This window comes from Cavia porcellus, unplaced genomic scaffold, assembly GCF_034190915.1.
Source record: "Cavia porcellus strain 051 isolate PalLab524CR breed Dunkin Hartley unplaced genomic scaffold, mCavPor4.1 scaffold_19, whole genome shotgun sequence".
Classification (NCBI taxonomy): Eukaryota; Metazoa; Chordata; class Mammalia; order Rodentia; family Caviidae; genus Cavia; species Cavia porcellus.
The window spans coordinates 65,616,489-65,635,791 of record NW_026947502.1 but is presented as its reverse complement, the minus strand read 5'-3'; the positions used below and the strand labels follow the sequence as shown (position 1 = coordinate 65,635,791).

The following is a 19,303-nucleotide window of genomic DNA, read 5'->3' as shown; positions in this document are numbered from 1 at the left end:
CTGTGATATCATTTTCTATCTTATACACTTAAATATACATGCAGTTATATAGTTTAGAGCACTTTCTTTTCCTCTCTTTTGTACAATGACTATTACACATTTTGGGTTTCATTGCTCCCACGGTTCTTATTGCTCTTTTGGAAGAGAGTAAAACCAAATGTGACATAACAGAACAGAATCGGTCAAGTCAAAAGGGTGGACATAATAGATAATGTAAAAACATAGTACAAGGTGATCAACAGTGGTTACCATAATGCCTCCCGCTATCTCTAATAGAATTGCCTATATCATTAGTTATAATACAATTGAACAAAACAGTAAAGAACAAAACCAACAAAACCAAACCATTGGAGACATTGTAGGTCTTCAAAAGTAGATAAAAGTCAACAAGAATGGGCATTATAATGAATCTCATTATCTTCACAGCTGATGCCTAAACTTTCGAACCTGATACTATCCAGCAAAACAGAATAGGGGAACATCAGTTAAAAACCAGATGGTGAGAGTAATACAGGGCTTCAAATCGAGATAATAGAAAGTCAAAGTGGGTTACTATAATATATCCTGCTATTTTTTTCCCTTTAATTAAACGGATAAAAATAAAAAAGTAAATAATGGAGTAGAGATTGGGATAAAAGAGGGCATAACAGCGGAACAGCGCAGATCAAAACATAACCATTTAAGCAGAATAGAGTTTCACCACCAGATAATTCCGACCCAAAAGTAGTTACCATATTGACTCTTTCCTTGAAGTCCTTGAGTACAACTTCGTATACTGTAGCATTAAGTATATCAAAACAATGTAAAACCATTTAAGAGAATGACAGCATTACAGAGTATTTAGAATCGACTAACAGAAAATGAACAATGGTTTCTGTATAATCTCCTTGTCTTCAAAAGGTTTTTGCTTATTCTATCGTAGATAATAAAATCCAGTAAGATACAACTTATTTAGACCATTAGAGACAGAAGAACAAAAGCTAGATGAGACTTCAAAACAAGATGATACTAAATCAGTATTACCTATTAAGATGTCATGTTCTCCAAAATAGCTGTTCCTATCATCCAATCTTATCTGTCTCATTTCTGTTGAGCTCTTTTTCTGTCGTAGCTGTCAGTTTGTCTTCTTCATTTTGTTCTCTGCTCCATTCGTTGTGGCCTCCCCGCCACTATTTCTGGGTTCTTTGTATTTTTCTTTTTTTAGAATATCCTGCAATACTTTCTGTAGAGTTGAATTGGTGGTTGCAAATTCCCCCAGTTCCTCTTTATCCTGGAAGCACCTTGTTTTTCCATCAATTTCCAGGGACAGTTGTGCAGGATATCTCAATCTTGGCTGGAGATTATTATCTTTCAAAGCTTGAATTATTTCCCCCCATGCTCTTCGTGATTTGATGGTTTGTGCAGAAAAATCTGCTGTAATTCTGATAGGTGTTCCCTTGTAGGTGGTCTGTTTCTTGTCTCTTACAGCTTTTAATATTCTGTTCTTGTATTGAATTTCTGGAATTTTTATTATTATATGCCTGGGTGTTGCCGTGTTTGGGTTGTAGGTAGCTGGGGTCCTGTATGCCTCATACATCTGAGTATCTTTACCTTTTGCTAAATTAGGAAAATTCTCCTGGATTATTTCTGTGAGTAGTTTTTGTAGTTCACTTGGTTGTGTCCCTACTTCTTTTATGTTCTTAATCCTTAAGTTATGGCTCCTCTTATCATCTTCTTGTCTTTGTATTATTGCTGTTTGTTTCTTTGTTATTTTTAAGAAGTTTTTCATTTCATTCTCCCATATTACAAGTCTGCCCTCCAGTTCAGATAGTCTGTCCTTAGTTTCTTTCAAGCTGTTATGCCAGTCTTGGATAGACTTCTTAGTTTCTTGATAGTCCCTTTGAACCTGCTTCACGTACTCTATGCTTTCTCTGTTTTCTCCATCAAACAATTCTCCCCTCTTTTTCTGTTCTTCCATTCCACCATCTGTTTTTTCCTGGGTGGTGCTTAGCATTTCTCTAACTATTCTGCATACTTCTAGCTTCAGGTCATTGATAACTTCATTCCTGAATTGGTCTATGAGGCTCTCTATATGGTGCTTTATGTCTATTGGTGCGGTGTCTGCTATTGCCTGTTTCTCAGAATTGGGGGCCGAGGAGCCTTTTTTGTTGCTGCCTTTTCCCATATTCTCTGTTCCTTATATATGCAAGCTTATATAGGAGGCCCAGCTTCCCTCCCTGTCAGCCACAGGCTGATTGAATTGGGCTGGCTAGGTGTTCCCGCCCACCGCAGCGCACCAGGGAGTTACGGACTAGGCAGCCTATGGGGGAGTTGCCCCGCCGGGCCACCGCCAGGCTCTGGGATCTGGGTTGGGCCAGCCTACCGAGTCCGCCAGCAGCCTCACACAGGCCAGGCACTTTTCACCAATCCCGTCCGAGAGGGGGATGTGTGGCTGGAGTCGCCACCGCGCCCTGCTCCCGCAGGACTGCCCGAGCCCAGAATGTCCTCCGCTGGAGTCAAACTGTGGTAGAGTGTCAGTTTCTCTCACTCACCTCACCACAAGTCAGTGTACGCCTCCCTGCCCATCCTGTTTTCTACTCCGTTCGCAGACTCCCGTTCCCAGAGCTTCTGCGCGTCTCTCTCCTTGCCGAGCCGCTGTGGAGACAGTCGCCGCGCAGCGGGAAACCCAAATCGCAGCTTCCAATGGCGCGGGGTATAGCCTCCACACCGAGGCTTTTCTGTTCCTGTTTTAGCACCACGACTGCATTCCAAGTTGGTTTCTCTCAGCCCAGTTTGTTCCTGAGTCAGCAGAGCATATCTCTACCGGTTTATGTCTCCTTAGTCCGCACCATTCCTGACTTCTGAACCAAGCCTTTCAGCGAGCCTCCGTAGTATCTGCTATCTGTCCGCCATGTTCTCCCGGAACCACTGCGCATATTTTTAACAGAAGTTTTAATTTTCTTCATTTCTGTTTGGTGTTTTTCGTGAACTCTTAATTTTTTTCTATGCTGGAAATTCATGTATTACATTATCTTGTTTAGTTCAGTAAGCTTTTTATTAGTGTCTTCTAAAGAGTATCTGAACTTTCTATTTGTTAGCATCATTATTTGTTTAGTTACATGCCTTCTTTGAACTTTACAAAGCACCTTATTGATCTAGTTTTTAAAATTCTCCTCTGTTATCCTTTGAAACAGTTCAGCTGAATGCCTTTTGATTTCCTCCCCCATAACACCTCTTTGAGGGAGTTGAAAGATTTTAGACACATTTTGCTGCTTTGTCTTCTTGTCTTCTTTGTCTTCTTGTGTTCTTTTTGTTGTTGCTGTTTTGTTTTGTTCATTTCTTTTTTGATGCAGAAGGATTGCATATACTGCAATACTTCGCTGCTAGCGAAGTTCATTTCTTTTTTGATGCAGAAGGATTGCATATACTGCAATACTTCGCTGCTAGCATAGTGGTCTCTTAGTGCCTGCTTTTCAGTGATGCACTCTGAGCATGGCCCACTTACAGGCTTTTGATTCTGTCCTGGAATCCCCTCACCTCTGCTTATTTGAGAGGAAAGGCTGCAGTGTATTGGCTTCTTACCCAGTTCTCTGGGAAATGGCCAATGACACGAGGCACTCAAGAAAAATACAGAGAAAATCAATGAATAACAACAAATATGTCACCTTGGATGTAGTAATAAAATTAGCAATAATAACACTACCACAGATGATACTGATATGCCCTCGTAATCAATAATATAGCTCAACCATAGAAAAGAGATCTATGGTTCTAGAATAAACATCAAGACAAGCCAAATATTGAGCCACAGTAAATGTCTACTAAATGCGACTTTACCTCTAACAGTAGAACAGTATTGAATAGTAATAACACATAATTAATTATCTAAATATTTCATAAAGCTTAATGGTTAAATTAGTAAAGATGGAGAGGTGGGTGTAAAAGCATAAAATAAAGCAAAATTTTAAAAATTTAGTAATTGAAGATGAGAAGAAAGTGAAAAAGTGAAGTAAAGGATCCTAATAAGGAGCAAAACAGAAACTGTTAGTATTAGATAAAAGTAACAGAGTGTGGTGGCACATGCATGTAATCCCAGCTGAGGCAGGAAGATTGCCACAACTTCAAAGGCAACTTGTGTTACATAGTGAGTTCAAAGCCAGCCTGAGTTAAAAATGTGAGACCCTGTCTCAAAAAAAGTAACAGAAGAGAATAAAAAAGGAGGAAAAAACTGTATAAACTAATAGAAAAAAGAATAAAGTAAAAAATAAAGGGGAAACAAAATCAGAAAAGAAAGGGGAAAACCTTCAAACACCACGAAAACAAAACAGAGAGGGAAAGTGGGTCCTAAAAATCCTTTTGTATCTCCAAATGAGTAGTTATTAAATCTTGCAGGCTCTTAGTGGAGTTTTTTGGGGATTTCTATGAGGAATCTCATGTCATCTGCCAATAATGATAATGTAACCTCTTATTTTCTTTTTTTTAAATTTTATTTAAAAGGAAGAAGAGAAAAAACAAAGTGGTGTAAGGGTACAAGTAATGCAGAACTACAAAAAAAAAACAGTAAGAAATCACCAGTTAATAGATTACATATTATTAGTTGCTCAAATCACAGTATCAAAGCATACAAAGTGGACATTAAAACAGTGAGACTGCAAACAGTTGTGTTCAATGATCCAACCAAAAACATTAATATGGTCAGCTATTTAACACCCCTAAACACACTTGCTGTTGTATCCTTTAGAGCACTTTTTTTCCCTCTCTTTTTTACAACAAAATTTACACATTTTGGGTTTTATTACTCTTTAGTTCTTATTACTTTTGGGGGGGAGAATAAAGTCAAATATGGCAAAACAAAGCTGTCAGTCAAAACCAAGGATAGACATAGCACATGATGTAAAACAGAGTACAAGGTTATCAACAATGGTTATCAACAATGTCTCTTGTTTCCTTAAAAAGAATTGTCTATCTCATTAGATATTATAAAGTTGAACAAAACAGTAGAGAACAAGACCAATAAACCTTAAGCATTGTAAACATTACAGGATTTCCAAAGGAGACAATAGTCAAACCAGAATGGGCATCTTAGTGAATCTTATTGCCTTCAAAGTTGCCTATACCCTCATTGCCTATACCCTCAAACTTGATACTATCATACAGAATGGAACAGAGTCTAATCAGTCAAAACAAGATAGTGGGGGCATTACAGGACTTCAAAACAAGTTAATAGGAAATCAAAAAAGTTACTATTATATATCCTGCTAATTTTTAAAATTTTTCCCCTTAATTAAAAAAACTCATTAAAAAAACTAAATAATTTTTTAATGAATATGGGAGAGATTGAGATAAAACAGGGCATAACAACATAACAATAAAGGTCAAAGCATGACTGTTTCAGCAACCTAGTGCTTCACCACCAAATAACCCGATTTAATAGTAGTTACCAGAGTGTCTGTCTTTTTCCTTGAAATATTTGAATAAAACTTCATATACTATAGCTTCAAATATTTCCATATCAAGAAGCCCAGAATAAAGCCTTTCCAATTAATAAGTGAAAACTTTATAAGGCTTCAAGGCCACTTAATGGGGAATCATGATTACCACATATTTTTATATATTTGAATCATTACTTACATTAGGGAAACTATTCGGTATTCACACATACGAGATTAATTTATTTCACTTATGAGTATGGTCTCAAGCTGCACCCATTTATGGATAAATATCTCAATGTGATCCTTCTTTTTAGCTGAATAATACTCCATTGTATAGAAATACCACAACTTTTTTATCCATTCCTCAGTTGATGGACACTTGGGTTGTTTCCAAGATCTGGCGATTACAAATTGTGCTGCTATAAACATAGGTGCACATATATCGCTGTGGTATGATGCTTTCAGTTCTTCTGGGAATATGCCTAGAAGTGGAATAGCTGGAATAAATGGGACTTCCAATCCCAGCTTTTTGAGAAATCTCCAGACTGACCTCCACAAAGGTTGTACCAGTCTACACTCCCACCAACAGTGTAGGAGAGTTCCTTTTTCCCCACAGCCTCTCCAGCATTTGTTATTGTTGGTTTTCTTGATCCTGGCCATTCTTTCAGGAGTGAGATGGTATCTCAGTGTGGTTTTAATTTGCATTTCTCTAATGACCAATGATGATGAACATTTTTTCATGTATTTATTTGCCATTTGTATTTCTTCATCTGAGAAGTGCGTATTCATCTCAGATGCCCATTTTTGGATTGGATCTTTGAATTTTGGGGGTCTGAGTTTTTTTAATTCTTTATATGTTTTACACAAGAGTCCCTTGTCTGAGAGAGAGTTCACTAAAATCTTTTCCCAGTTTGTGGGTTTTCTTTTCACTATGCTGGAGATTTCTTTTGACATGCAGAAACTTTTTAATAAGAAGTGGTCCCAGTTACTGATTCTGGGAAGTATTTCCTGTGCAGTTTGAGTCCTGTTCATGAATTCTCTACCTACTCCTATGTCTTCAAGGTTTCTACCCAATTTGTCTTCCAATAGATTTAGTGTTTTTGTTTTAATATTCAGATCTTTGACCCATTTAGATTTTAATTTAGTACATGGTGATAGACATTGGTCTAGCTTTAGTTTTCAGCAAATGGAGAGCCAGTTTTTCCAGCACCATTTATTAAAGAGACTGTCGTTCTTCCAGTGAACCTGCTTGGCTCCTTTATCAAAGATAAGGTGGTTGAGTGTGTTTGTAGTTGTGGTTGTATCTTCTAATCTATTCCATTGATCTTCGGCTCTGTTTTGATTGCAATACCATGTTGATTTTACTACTGTTGCTTTGTAGTATAACTTCAAGTCAGGGATTGTGATGCCTCCTGCCTTGTCTTTGCTGCTTAGAATTGCCTTTGCTATTCTAGGTCTCTTCTGGTTCCAGATGAATTTTAGGAGTGATTTCTCTAGATCTATAAGGTATGTTGATGGTATTTTTATTGGGATTGCATGGAATCTGTGTAACAGTTCTGGGAGAATGGCCATTTTCACAATGTTTGTTCTTCCTATCCATGAGCAAGGGATGTCTTTCCATTTTCTGAGATCATCTTCAATTTCTTTTTTCAGTGTATTATAATTTTCACTGTATAGGTCTTTCACTTCTTTCGTATAATGTGGTGTGGCTCTTAATTGCTTTCTTTACCCCCATTATCCAAACTAAAGTCAAGACCTACAATATATTGTTTATTAACACACTTCCCAAATCTGTTATCTTTTCTCCAGGCTCACTAAGTCGCTGTCTCTCAGCTCCTGTGTTGATATTTGCTTTCCCACAATTCATTATCCACACAACAGAATAATGTTTGTGTTCAGGCTCAGTCATTTCCCTGCTTAAAATTGCCAAAGGGCCATGGTCCTTCATGGGTGGTCCATCTTATGGGTGTTTGTAGAACACTTGGAATAAAACCCCCAAAATTTACTCTGACATATAAGCTACTCATGAACCAGGCAGCACTTGGCTGTATACAGTTAGTGTTCCACTAGGGTAAGGAGGGTATGAGAGAAGAACCTTTATAGTGTTGGCAGAAGCAAGACAAAATATGTTTGATTGTTTAAAGTATATAGTTAGAAGTTAGTTGCAAATTCTCATGGGTAAAGTCTCTTGTTAGCACCACTGTCTATGGGCTGGGGATTTAGGTCAGTGGCAGAATGCCTGCCTAGCAAGCGTGAGGTCCTGAGTTCAATTCCTAATAGACTATTCTAATAGAATAAACTTAAAAATTTCTATGTTGATAAACAAATAAATCTTACTAGGAAAAAATTATAGTAAAATCATTTGATTTAATGTTAAGAAGCTGGGTGTGGTGGCTCACACCTATAATCCCAGCACTCAAGAGGCTGAGGCAGGAGGATTGTTGTGAGTTTGAGACCAGCCTGGGCTACAAAATGAGCTCAAGGCCAGCCTGAGCTGCATAGAGAGACCCTGTCTCAAAAAAAAAAAAAAGATTAATGTTAAGAGACAGTGGTACCTCGATTCATGAATTTAATTCATTCCATAATTCTGGAAAAGATGGGCATATTTGTGTTCATGTGGGAAAGACAGCTGTGGTTGTGTTGATTACCTCATGTGGTAACCAATTCACAAACAAAAAACTTTCCTAAACACTTGTGTTAGTGGCCAAATCATTCACCAAGAAAAACTTTCATGAACCACGATACCGTTGTATATTTTTTAAAATTTTATATTGCGCTGAAGATGTAGCTCAGTAGTAGAACACATACTTAGCAAGCATGAGGACCTGTGTTCCATCTCAAGTAACACACACAGAATTTAATATTCCTAAGTATATTTCTTAATACCAGCCTGAATTACATTTTCTACAAACTTAGCCATTACTGGGCTTTCCTTGTAACCTAGATATGGGTCTAAAGGCACCATGAAGCATCAGCTTCATTTAATATTACCATAACTCTTTACCTGATACCTTGTATTCACTTTCTTCCTAGAAGTTAATAAATCTAGATTTTACTTGCTGTGTTCAAAGATGTATCATTAGTGCTTAGAGCAATTAAAACTTATAAAAGTGGTTATAAATATTGCTACACGAGTAAAATAATATCATAAATATAGGATCACAGAAAGAGACACTGGAATGAGAATTGGGTTTACAAAAAAGAATTGTTATATCATGTAAGGGTAAAAATTCCCTACAATGACTGTAATCATTATATATACCTAAAATGTACCCAAAAACTTAATTAATAAAAAATAAAATTGGGTTTGAATTCCTACTCTAATACACCCTGATTTTGCCAATGACTTCACCTTTCTACAATGTGCCTCCCTTAACTATGAAATAGAGATGATAAAACTGCCTTGTAGTGGGCATTGGATGTGCTACTTAAGAGGCTGGAGCAAGAGAATTACAAGTTCAAGGTCAGCGTTGGGAACTTAGTGACAGCCCTTCTCAAAAAAGAAAAGTATCTCATTCTGTTCTGAGAATTAATGATGATGTGTATTAAGCATTTACACTGTTGTGTAAACAATTAATATTAACATGGTTTTTATTTTCTTCAGAATATCACTGTGAAAGTTTTAAGTCCTGGGCCTCTGGTGAGTAGAGTAACAGTCACTCGACAAGCTGTCTAGCTGTAATCACACAATGCAGAAAGATAGGAAGCAGAGTACCTTTCCCCTAGTTGTCACAGGCAAATTCAGAGAAACACAGTGTTCTTACTAGAAATGGAACCTGGCTGAAGTTACCAATATTATCATAGTGATGCTTAAGAAAAATGCTCCCCCTTCTGAAGCCAGACTCCATTCTACTCCAGAAGCAGCCCGCCCACATCCACTCTGCAGTGCCCAGACCCTTCCAGTGTCAGCCAGTGTGGGGTATGAAGTATAAGGAGTCTGCCAACCACTTAATTTCCTGACCAAATCATCAATCCTTTGTGGGAGATCGGATTTTCCAGTAATGGCTGTGACATCTCTCATTCCACATACTCTTCTTGATACTGTGATTTGATACTTTCTCATTGAGAGAAAAGGCTGCGTTTTCTTCTGATGTAGCACACCAAAAGGTAATGCAGCTTGCTTTGGTTTTGAGATTCTTGCTCTTAGTGCATGCCAGGAAAAAACCCAAGCAGGCCGCAGCAAGGCTCATGTGGAGAGGAGCATGGGCTTTAGTGCCTCATTCCAACTGTACTCAAGGTGAGTGCCAGTACTGCTTGCCAGCTGTAGCGAGCTCCCTGGAAAAGTAGATCCTGCAGCCCTGAGTCTAGCCACCTGGCTCACACCAGGGAACAAAACGAGGTTCCCAAGCAAAATTTATATCTCTCTCTCCAAATGGATACCACTTTAACAAAGGAGAAAATTAATGTGCACAAAGCCTATTTTGCCAATGTCTAAGCAAATGTGTTATTATTTTTTTTATTGGGACCGGGGATCCAACTCACGACCGCCTGCTTGCAAGGCAGGTGCTTATGCCGCTGAGCTAAATCCCCAGCCCCCGTTGTGCTATTTTTTAATTTTCTTTTCTCTTTCCTTCTTTTTAATGTTTTTTTTCATTTTGAAGGTAATAAAATACAACAGAACAACACAAAACAAAGCCAATGGAGACGATGCAGTGATACTGGTACAGAATTTCACAGCAGGATACTGGGATAACACTAATAGGTACCATAGTATATATCACAATAGTTGTCCTTTCAATCAGGTATAGCAAAACCAATCCAAAAAAAGAACATTATAAAACCTATCAAAACAGAATATTGAATTGAGCAAAACAGTTAATCAGAACAAAGCAAAACGATGAAAACAATATTTGCCCCCATATTTGTTTTATTGCATATGGGCATCCTCCAAGAGATGCTTAGACTTCTGGTCCCCAGTTGCTAACAAGGCAGATGGTGATAGGATGTTTGATTCTCAGACCACTCTCCGTAGGCTCACGGGAGACGTTGACTGGTTCTCTTCCTGGCTTGCCCACCGATTGCTCGCAGCACAGCTGCTTACCAGGAAGGAGGGCTCTTTTTAATGTTTATTTTATGTTATTTTGTTTGTTTATTTATTTACAGTTTCTTGTTTTATTGCTGAAATTCAACTTGAATTTTTGAACTGAAGCAATTCTACTGACAGCCCCCCAAGTAGCTAGGACTACTGTTGAGCCACCATGCTGGGCAGAATTTTGTAAGTGAAATTTTGATTGGCTTTCTTCTGGCTCTGTTTTCTTTTCTTATTACTATTTGTATGTGTTTGTGATATGTAATGAATACATTTATCATGGCAAGTTGATATATAACTGTTTTTGTTATTTCCTTGTCCCTGAGACACAGTACTTGACACTTGGAATCTAAAGAAGAAAACATTATTTTTGTCTCACAGTTTCAGAACTTTCAGTCCATGTTCATAGGCTTACACACAGAAACTACATGGTGGAAGGGCCCAGGTCAAGAAAAGTTGTTCACATCATGAGAACCAGGAAGCAGAGCAAAGGGAGGAGCCAAAAAGGGAGATATACCCCTCCAGGCCATGTCTCTAGTGACCAGCCTCTTCCAACCAGGCTGTACCTGCTAACAGCAAGTCACATATTGCCTGTATAATTCAGTCACCTATTAAAAGCCCCAACTATGGACAGCGGCCCTTCCAGGGGGAGAGCCAGCAGCAGCTCCTGAGATCCACACCATGTTGGAACTTAGGACGCCAGCAAGCCAAGCAAGCACCTCCCCTGCCTGGTAATGAGTGGCAGTGTGGCAGACTGCGGCCCTTCCAGGGGGAGAACCAGCAGTAGCTCCTGAGATCCGCGCCATTTTGGAACATAGGACACTGGGAAGCCAAGCAAGCACCTCCCCTCCCTGGTAATGAGTGGCAGTGTGGCAGACTGCGGCCCTTCCAGGGGGAGAACCAGCAGTAGCTCCTGAGATCCGCGCCATGTTGGAACATAGGACACTGGGAAGCCAAGCAAGCACCTCCCCTCCCTGGTAATGACTGGCAGTGTGGCAGACTGCAGCCCTTCCAGTGGGAGAACCAGCAGCAGCTCTTGAGAGCCATGCCATGTTGGAACCGAGAACCCTGGGAAGCAAAGAAGCACCTCCCCTCCCTGATAAGCGGTGGTGGTCCAGCAGCCTGCGGCCCTTCCAGGGGGAAAACCAGCAGCAGCTCCTGAGATCCACACCATGTTGGAACTTAGGATGCTGTGAAACCAAACAACCAGCCTGTCTCCCTGCTAAGCAATAGTGAACCTACTGATGCATGGCCTAGAGTCAAACATCCCACTTCCCCTATCCTCCTTCTTCTGTCCCCCCATCATCAAATGGGAACCAGAAATCTGAGCATCTCTTGGGAGGTTGACATAGCAAATAAGGGGGACTTCCTTCTACCATCTCTTTGAAGGCAAATATTTTTATTACTATTTTGTTCTTTTCTGATTAATGGTACTGCTCTATTCAATATTGTTTTGATAAGTTCTATAGTGTTCTATATTTTATCTCATTTTGATATATGTGATTGAAAGAACAACTATTATAAAAATAATATATTTAATCTTTATAAAATATATTTATTTTTATAAAATATTTTATCTTTATAAAATATACTGTGATACCTATTACTGTTATCCTGGTAACCTGCTGTGAAGTTCTGTACCAGTTTCACTGTATGATCTTAGTTGGCTTTATTCTGTCTTGTTCTGTTGTATACTTTCAAAATAAAATTAAAAAAAAAAAAAGCCCCAACTATGAGCGTGTGAGGTTCTTGTATCTAAACCATAACTTTTTTTTTTTTTTTTGCCTTTTTCCTTTTTTTATCGGTACCAGGGATGGAACTCATGACTGCCTGCTTGCCATAACATTTTTTTTATTTTTGTTGTTTTGTTTTATTTTTTGAGACAGGGTCTCGCTGTGTCATTCAAGTTGACCTTGAACTCACTATGAAGCCCTGGCTGGCCTCAAACTCAGGACAATCCTGCTGCCTCAGTCTCCCAAGTGCTAAGATTACAGGCATGTGCCACCACACTCAGCTTTATATCTGCATTTTAATTAGCATCCTGGTCTTCTGAGTTTTGACTAGAACCTCCCATCAGGCTTGGCTTACCACTTTCTAGGGCTTCCCTAGCCAGCCTCTCCAAATCTTTCTAACTTCTCCTGTGAATAGGTCCCAAAGGCTTCTAAATCACATGATCAATAATGGCCCCGCTCCCAGTACCAAAATGTGCTTCCTTGTTAGTGTTACCAGATAACTCCTCCTAAAAGTGGCTCACCAATTAAACATTACTGGGTTTTATGTATCTTTTTGGAGCTGGTTTCTAGGTTGTTTTCATCTCAAACAAAGAAACAGTACGCAAAGTTTATTTGAAGAAGTAAAAATGAAGAGTAAGAGGGAAACTGGCTCTGTAGAGCCAGCTTGAGTCAAGTAAGAGACAAAAAGGCGATAGAAAACACACCCTGGGGATGCAGTGTGGGCCACCTTGAGAAAGCCAGGAGAGCCAGCTCTTCATGGCATCTCTGTCCCTTTATGCTGTTCACATCTCAAGACCTGCTCCAGTTCTCCATGCAGGGCTTTGGGAATTGTTCTGTATCTGTGTTCCAGAGTTTCATAATGGACAGGTCACACCTACTTCCCCAGCCAGTTTTGCCACACCCCTAATCTCTTATCTCGCTAGGACACAATACTTAACACCCATAATTTAAAGGAGAGGTTTATTTTGGCTCATAATTTCAGACATTTAAATCCATTAGTTGACATCTTTAAATATAGAGACTGTACAATCAAAGGGCCTGGGTTCAGGAAGACTGCTTGTATTATGGTGAACAGGAAAGAGAGAGAAATGAGGAGCCAAGAAATGAGATATACCATTCCCTGGTGACACACCTCTTTTGATCAGACCCTACCTCCTTAGAACAAGTCAGCTATATCGCTCCCATAATTAAATCACTTTACAAAAGCCCCATCTATGAGTGAATGTGGCCTTTGGGAGACAGTCTTGCTCTAAATCACAACATACACATATCACATCTCAACCCTTCTTACTTCACCTTTCCTTCTCCTCCTTCCTATCTCTTTCCAGCTTTAGATTATGTTAAATATTCAGCTCAAACAATGTCATCTTTTTCTCCCTGACCTTTGGTTTTTATTTTTTTAAACAAAAAAAAGGTGGTGGTCCCAGAGGACCTACTGTCCTGTGTGGGATGTATGTATGTATGTGTGTATGTGTATGTGTGTATCTAGGACTTTGAACATCCCTGGCAAGTGCTGTGCCACTGATCCACAGCCCGGCCCCTCAGTTGGCCTGATTAGAAGACATGGAAAAGAAAACATAATCCAGCAAACATTACTGTGACACTTATTAAACATCAGATATCAAGCTGTGTGCTTTACATGTCAACTCATCTCAGCCTTTCATAACTCTGACCAGTCAGAATTACTTATCCCCACTTCCAGAATAAGGAACTAGGAGGCACACAGTGGTAAACACCTTCAATTCTAGCTATTCAGGAGGCTGATACAACTTAGCAAGAACACATCTCAAGGGCCAGGGATTTAGCTCAGTGGCATAGGCACCTGCTTGGCAAGAGTAAGGTTGTGAGTTCAATCCCCAGTACAAAAATAAAATATCAAAAAGAAAAAGAAAAGGGGCTAGGAATGTGGTTCAGTGGCAGAGCACCACAGGGTTCAATCCCAAGTACTTCACAAAACAATTTTTTTTAAATAAGGAAACTGAAGATCAGATGTTTGAACACTCAGATTGTAAAGAAATTCATGTTGGTTAAAGAATTTATAGCTTTGTTGCCAAGATGGGAGAATCCAGGAATCTTGTTTCAAGTTTAATGTATCAGAAGGTGTTCAACTATGAATAACAGAAAGCCCCACCAGTGGTATTTGACTCATAAGGGCATTTTTTTAAAAGATAGTAAAATTCAACAAAAGTAAACAGAACAAAGCCAATCAAAACAAAGCAGCAACATTGGTACAGAACTTCAAAACAGGATACTAGGAAAATAACAATAGCTACCATAGTATATCTTGTTATTGTCACAATTAATTGCCCATTCCATCAGGCACAACAAAATCAAAACATTAAAACCAATCAAAAACAAAACAGATTAAAACCAATCAAAACAGAATATTGAATAAAGAAAAACAATCAGAACAAACCAAAACAGTGAGACCTATATTGGTTTTCAAAGACAAGACAAAAGGAAATCCCCCATATTTGCTATATTGCATACTGTCATCCTCCCAAGGGATGCTGAGACCACTGGCAAAGTCAACCAGATGATACAACCATTTAGTTGCTTTTTGTACCTTAGTTGCTATTAAATCAGCCTGTCCGCCGAACCAGCGGGTCGCTTATGGCACGGGGTGGGGGAAAGGGGTGTTGATTCTCAGCCCGACACCAGTAGGGTCATTGGGGGCACTGACTTTTCCTGGAAGTCTGTACAGCTTATCAGAAGGGCTGGCTGGTTGGCTTCTTTGATCCTCCCAGTCCCAGCATGGCCGATTCTCAGGAGTCTCAGACTTTTCTCCAGGACATTTATTATTAACAAAAGGATTAAAAATGGGAAAGTTCAGAATTTTCACTGTAGCTCTATTCAGAAGAAGTTACATAATTTGTGTTAGCCCAGGGAAAAATGACAATGCACAACTTCTTGCTAAAAATTATTAGTAGCAGAAGCAGGAGGCATAACTCAGCAATAAAGTGGGTATTTAGCACGATGAGGCCTTAGGTTCAATCCCAGACACCAAAAAAATTTTTTTCATAACTTCAAGATAACAACACAGAGCACTGAACCAAATCAACCACAGAAATGCTAAAGCTGTGAAACTTGGACCTCCCTGCTGAACTTGGTTCTAGGGATGTCAGAACTCTGGACTGAAACATGGAATTTTCTTTTCCTTTCTATTTGGATACAAGATAGCTGCTGCAGTGCCACACAGAAGACAATGGAAAGAAAAATTCTATGAGATGTATTCTTGCATTTTGTTAGCCAGTGTTGAATCCTGTGCCCACCTCCTTTTCCAGGGAGCATGGGAAATTTAATGTCAGGCAAAGGGGAGCTGAATTTCCACAGCAAGCTTAGATTCATCAAGGCTTAGCCCAAAAAAGAGCATATTGTCATCCCAATCAGTCAGGGTTCTATTAAAGACAAAGCTGAGGTAGTGAGTGCTGATTATGTGGTCACCATACCTTCTGAAAGTATTTTTTCAGGTAGCTAGCACACACTGACTCCTATATCCAATGGCCCAGCCAAGTGGATTATACCCTGAATACACTCCCAATTTCTTGCCTTTGCAATTTTACCTATGCTTTTTCCTCTACTTAGAACTTCCCCTACTTATAATTTCATCTGTATACAATTTTTACCTGTACTTCAGTCTATTGAAAATGTTATTTCTGCTGTAAAGAATTGCCTAGAAGGTGCAATTGTCTCCACTTCTAAACCCTGAAGAACATTTTTTTTCTGTTCTTGTTCTTTGTGGTACTGACTCCGGCATGTGCTCTACCACTAAGCCATACCCAAACCCCATGGTTAGCTTTAATTAATGTATATATTTATCTTATCACCCTCATAGTGATTATTGTTTTGCCTGCCTGGCATTTACTAAGGTATCTTGTTAATCAAGCCATAATAATAGTTTTCATTCCTACTCTAACCAGTCAAGCAGAGTCTTTCTCTATAATTATCCAAGTCGGATCTAGGAATAATAATCCTCTTTCTTCAATGCATAGAATAAAAAATTTGTAAACCTGGACTGCTTAAGTCACATTCTTCATAGATCCTCAAGCAATGTTATGTTTAAAGGAAAAGACATTAATAAGACCTAAGTAAGAGCTAAACCTTCAATCCTAGCTATTCTTAACTCTACCAAGGTTTAATTTAGAATTTTAATAAAGATGTAAGAAATATTTTTATAATCTGCAGCCAGGAAAGATTTTTAAATTTGCACTCTTAGTATGAACAATTAAGGAAAAATCTATAAATATTATTACAGAATATTGTTACATAAAATTTAAGGGTTTCTGTTCAAGAAATAGCACTATAAAGTTAATAGATATCTAAAAAGAAAAGATATCTATAAAGTCAAAATGTGATAAGAGATTAACATATTGAGTGGCAAAAAAATTTGCAAATCAACAAGGAAAAGGTGATTACCACATAGAAAAATGACTGAATAATATAAAACAATTGATTTGATGAGTAGAAGGCCAAAAACTGAGCATATTAATGAAAATATTTTTAAAGTCAGTAATCAAAAATGCAGTTTAACAGCTGGGTGTGCTGGTACATGTCTGTAATCCTAGCTAATCAGGACAAGGCCTAAGATCAAAGGTTCTAGGCCAGCCTGGGCAATGTAGCAAGAATCTGTCTTAAAGTTTGAAGTGGGTGTGGAGGATGGGCTACAGATGTACTTCAGCACTACAGCACTTGCCTAGCATCCAATAAGGTCATGGGTTCAGTCTCCTGTACAACATACCAAAAAGAGAAAGGAAGGAAAGAAGATAGGTGATTTAAAACAGAAATAAGACAACCCTTGGGGGCTGGGGATTTAGCTCAGCGGCATAAGCGCCTGCCTTGCAAGCAGGCAGTCATGAGTTCGATCCCCGGTACCGATAAAAAGGAAAAAGACAAAAAAAAAAAAAAAAAAAAAATGAAATAAGACAACCCTTTATACCCACCAGATCTCAAATATTAGAAAGCTGCCTGATGTCAAGTATTTCCAGGAATACAGAGAGAAAAATGGGAACCCAAATGTACTACAGCTGTTAGGGGGAGAAAGCTTTCATTACACAGACAAGTAAAGTACACATCTCTAACCAACAACTCCAGTGCCCCAAGTTTAGAAAGCATCACACAATTTGTAATGGAAACATTTATGACTATGTTCACTGCAGTATTATTTATGAGGAGGAGGAGTGAAAAGCAAACTAGTGTCCAAAGATGAATATGGTAGAGGTACACCAAAGAATCTGTAGCACAGACACATAGTGGGTTAGACATAATACTTGTTAATTTCCTGGAGCCACTATAACAAATTACAATAATCTGTGTGGCTTAACATTACAAAAATTTACTTTCTCACATTTAGAAAGGCTTGAACTCTGAAATCATGGACTTGAATCAGCAGCAGATGTGGGCATCACCACAAGGTCCTAGTTTCATTGGCATACAGAATGCAAGAGTTGTAGGGTCAGGGAGGCTTCCGTTTAGATTTCAGAGGAAAGTTGGAGGCCAAGCACTGGGCCTTGAGAGGGCAGTGCATGAAGCTGTGAAAGTGAAGCTGAAAGTGCAGTGGACCCCGGGAAATTAGACACACCAGAAATGTGAATGCCTCCTGGGAAAAGATGCACACAATGAGCCGTCAGCCTGAGTGAGAGGGCATGAGGGCTGCAACCAGCAATGCCATAAGGGTAGGGTTGTGCAAGACTTTTGGAACTCACGTCTTGTCATAACTAGCCCTGGATGCTGGATACAAAGTCATAGGATTTGCCCTGGTTGTTTTGGTCATGCTTTTGTCCTAGTCTTCTTTATCTCCCTAGTTCTCACTGTTGGAATGGAAATGTTTATCTTGTGTTACACTATGTAGGAAGTGTTTACATCTTTTTTATTTTTTACCATTATATGTTTGTTTGTTTGCCTTGGCAGCTATGCCCTCGGAGCACAGCATATGCAGACCAGACCTGAAGACCAGCAGCTTTACCACTGGAAGTGGCAGCCTTACGGGTACACAGTGCTTCGCTGTAGGCTATTTTGTTTAGATGGTCATGTCCAGCACCTGAACTTTACAGGACCTTCCTATGGCAGATGCAGGTCAAGGCCACTTATAAAAATCTTGCCTTAACTGGATTTTTGCTCAGAATGAGTCTCAGCAAAAGAAGAGTCTCTGGGGACTTTTCATCTTGGCAGAATGAGGGCAGTGTCACCAGCGGCCACTAACTTAAATGTGCAAACTGGAGAGCAAAGCGGTACAATTCAGTCTCTGTTAGCCCTCTCCTTGTGTTTCACAAGCTTCTGTGAAAGGGATTCTTTTCTTGTTTTTTAAATATGAAAACCAGATCTTGTAGTTATGCTTTAAAAGAGAAAACATCATAGATGCGAGGCCAGCAGTCATCTGGACTGGGTGAAAGGCAAAGATTATACTGTGTACTGCCTGTCCAACTACTGACCTGAGTTCTTGGGTGGAAGTGTTGCTTGCTGGATACATGGAAACTTCGGGAGCAGAAGAGATGCTTTAACTTTCCCCACTCCTGGGATCTCCTGCACAGTGCAGAGAAGAAATGGCTCAAAGAGCACAGCCCTTTTCTTCCTAACGAAAGGATTCTTACTGGGCTCTTAGGTTTGCTGTTGAACTAACTGGATGATGAGGCAGGGTGCTTCTGTCTGGTTGGCCACTGGAAGCAACACTATCCCAAGGTCCAGCGTGGTAAACTTTGGTGTGGTTGGGAAGTACTGTTCACTCATCTGTGTCTTTTCAACTACTACAATCCCTTGAAGATTACTTGAATTTTTAACCCAAACAAGTCTATTTCTGTAACCATTTCCTGCCACTAAATCAGCTTCAGTGATATAGAGAACGCAAGATGTGCTGGACAGGTGAAAATCTACCACTATCAGGCCATCCTCAAAAATGAGTTTAAGGGGCTGGGGATTTAGCTCAGCGGCATAAGCACCTGCCTTGCAAACAGGCGGTCGTGAGTTCGATCCCTGGTACCGATAAAAATGAAGATGAAAAAGACAAAAAAAAAAAAAAAAAAAAGAACTTCATTACAAAAAAAAATGAGTTTAATTTTTCTTTGCATCTCTAATACCATCTGTGACCCACACCATTTCTCATTGGCCACAATGTGCCCAAAAGGCATGTACATGGG

The 19,303-nt window shown here is 39.3% G+C and overlaps 1 long non-coding RNA gene across 2 annotated transcripts in view; it reads left to right on the top strand.

Annotated features, from left to right (window-relative positions):
- LOC106026201 (uncharacterized) overlaps positions 1–19,068 on the top strand; it is a 43,105-nt gene extending 24,037 nt beyond the window's left edge. Inside the window, exons 2-6 of one of the 2 annotated variants that reach the window (XR_010041276.1) lie at positions 6,866–6,917; positions 9,016–9,051; positions 10,013–10,113; positions 10,515–10,626; positions 18,081–19,068. This is a non-coding gene — a long non-coding RNA (uncharacterized LOC106026201). Of the gene's footprint in view, positions 1–6,865; positions 6,918–9,015; positions 9,052–10,012; positions 10,114–10,514; positions 10,627–10,821; positions 12,163–18,080 lie in introns of those variants that run through there. The other variant, XR_001199829.2, reaches the window with a different exon arrangement.
- Positions 19,069–19,303: the final 235 nt, after the last annotated feature.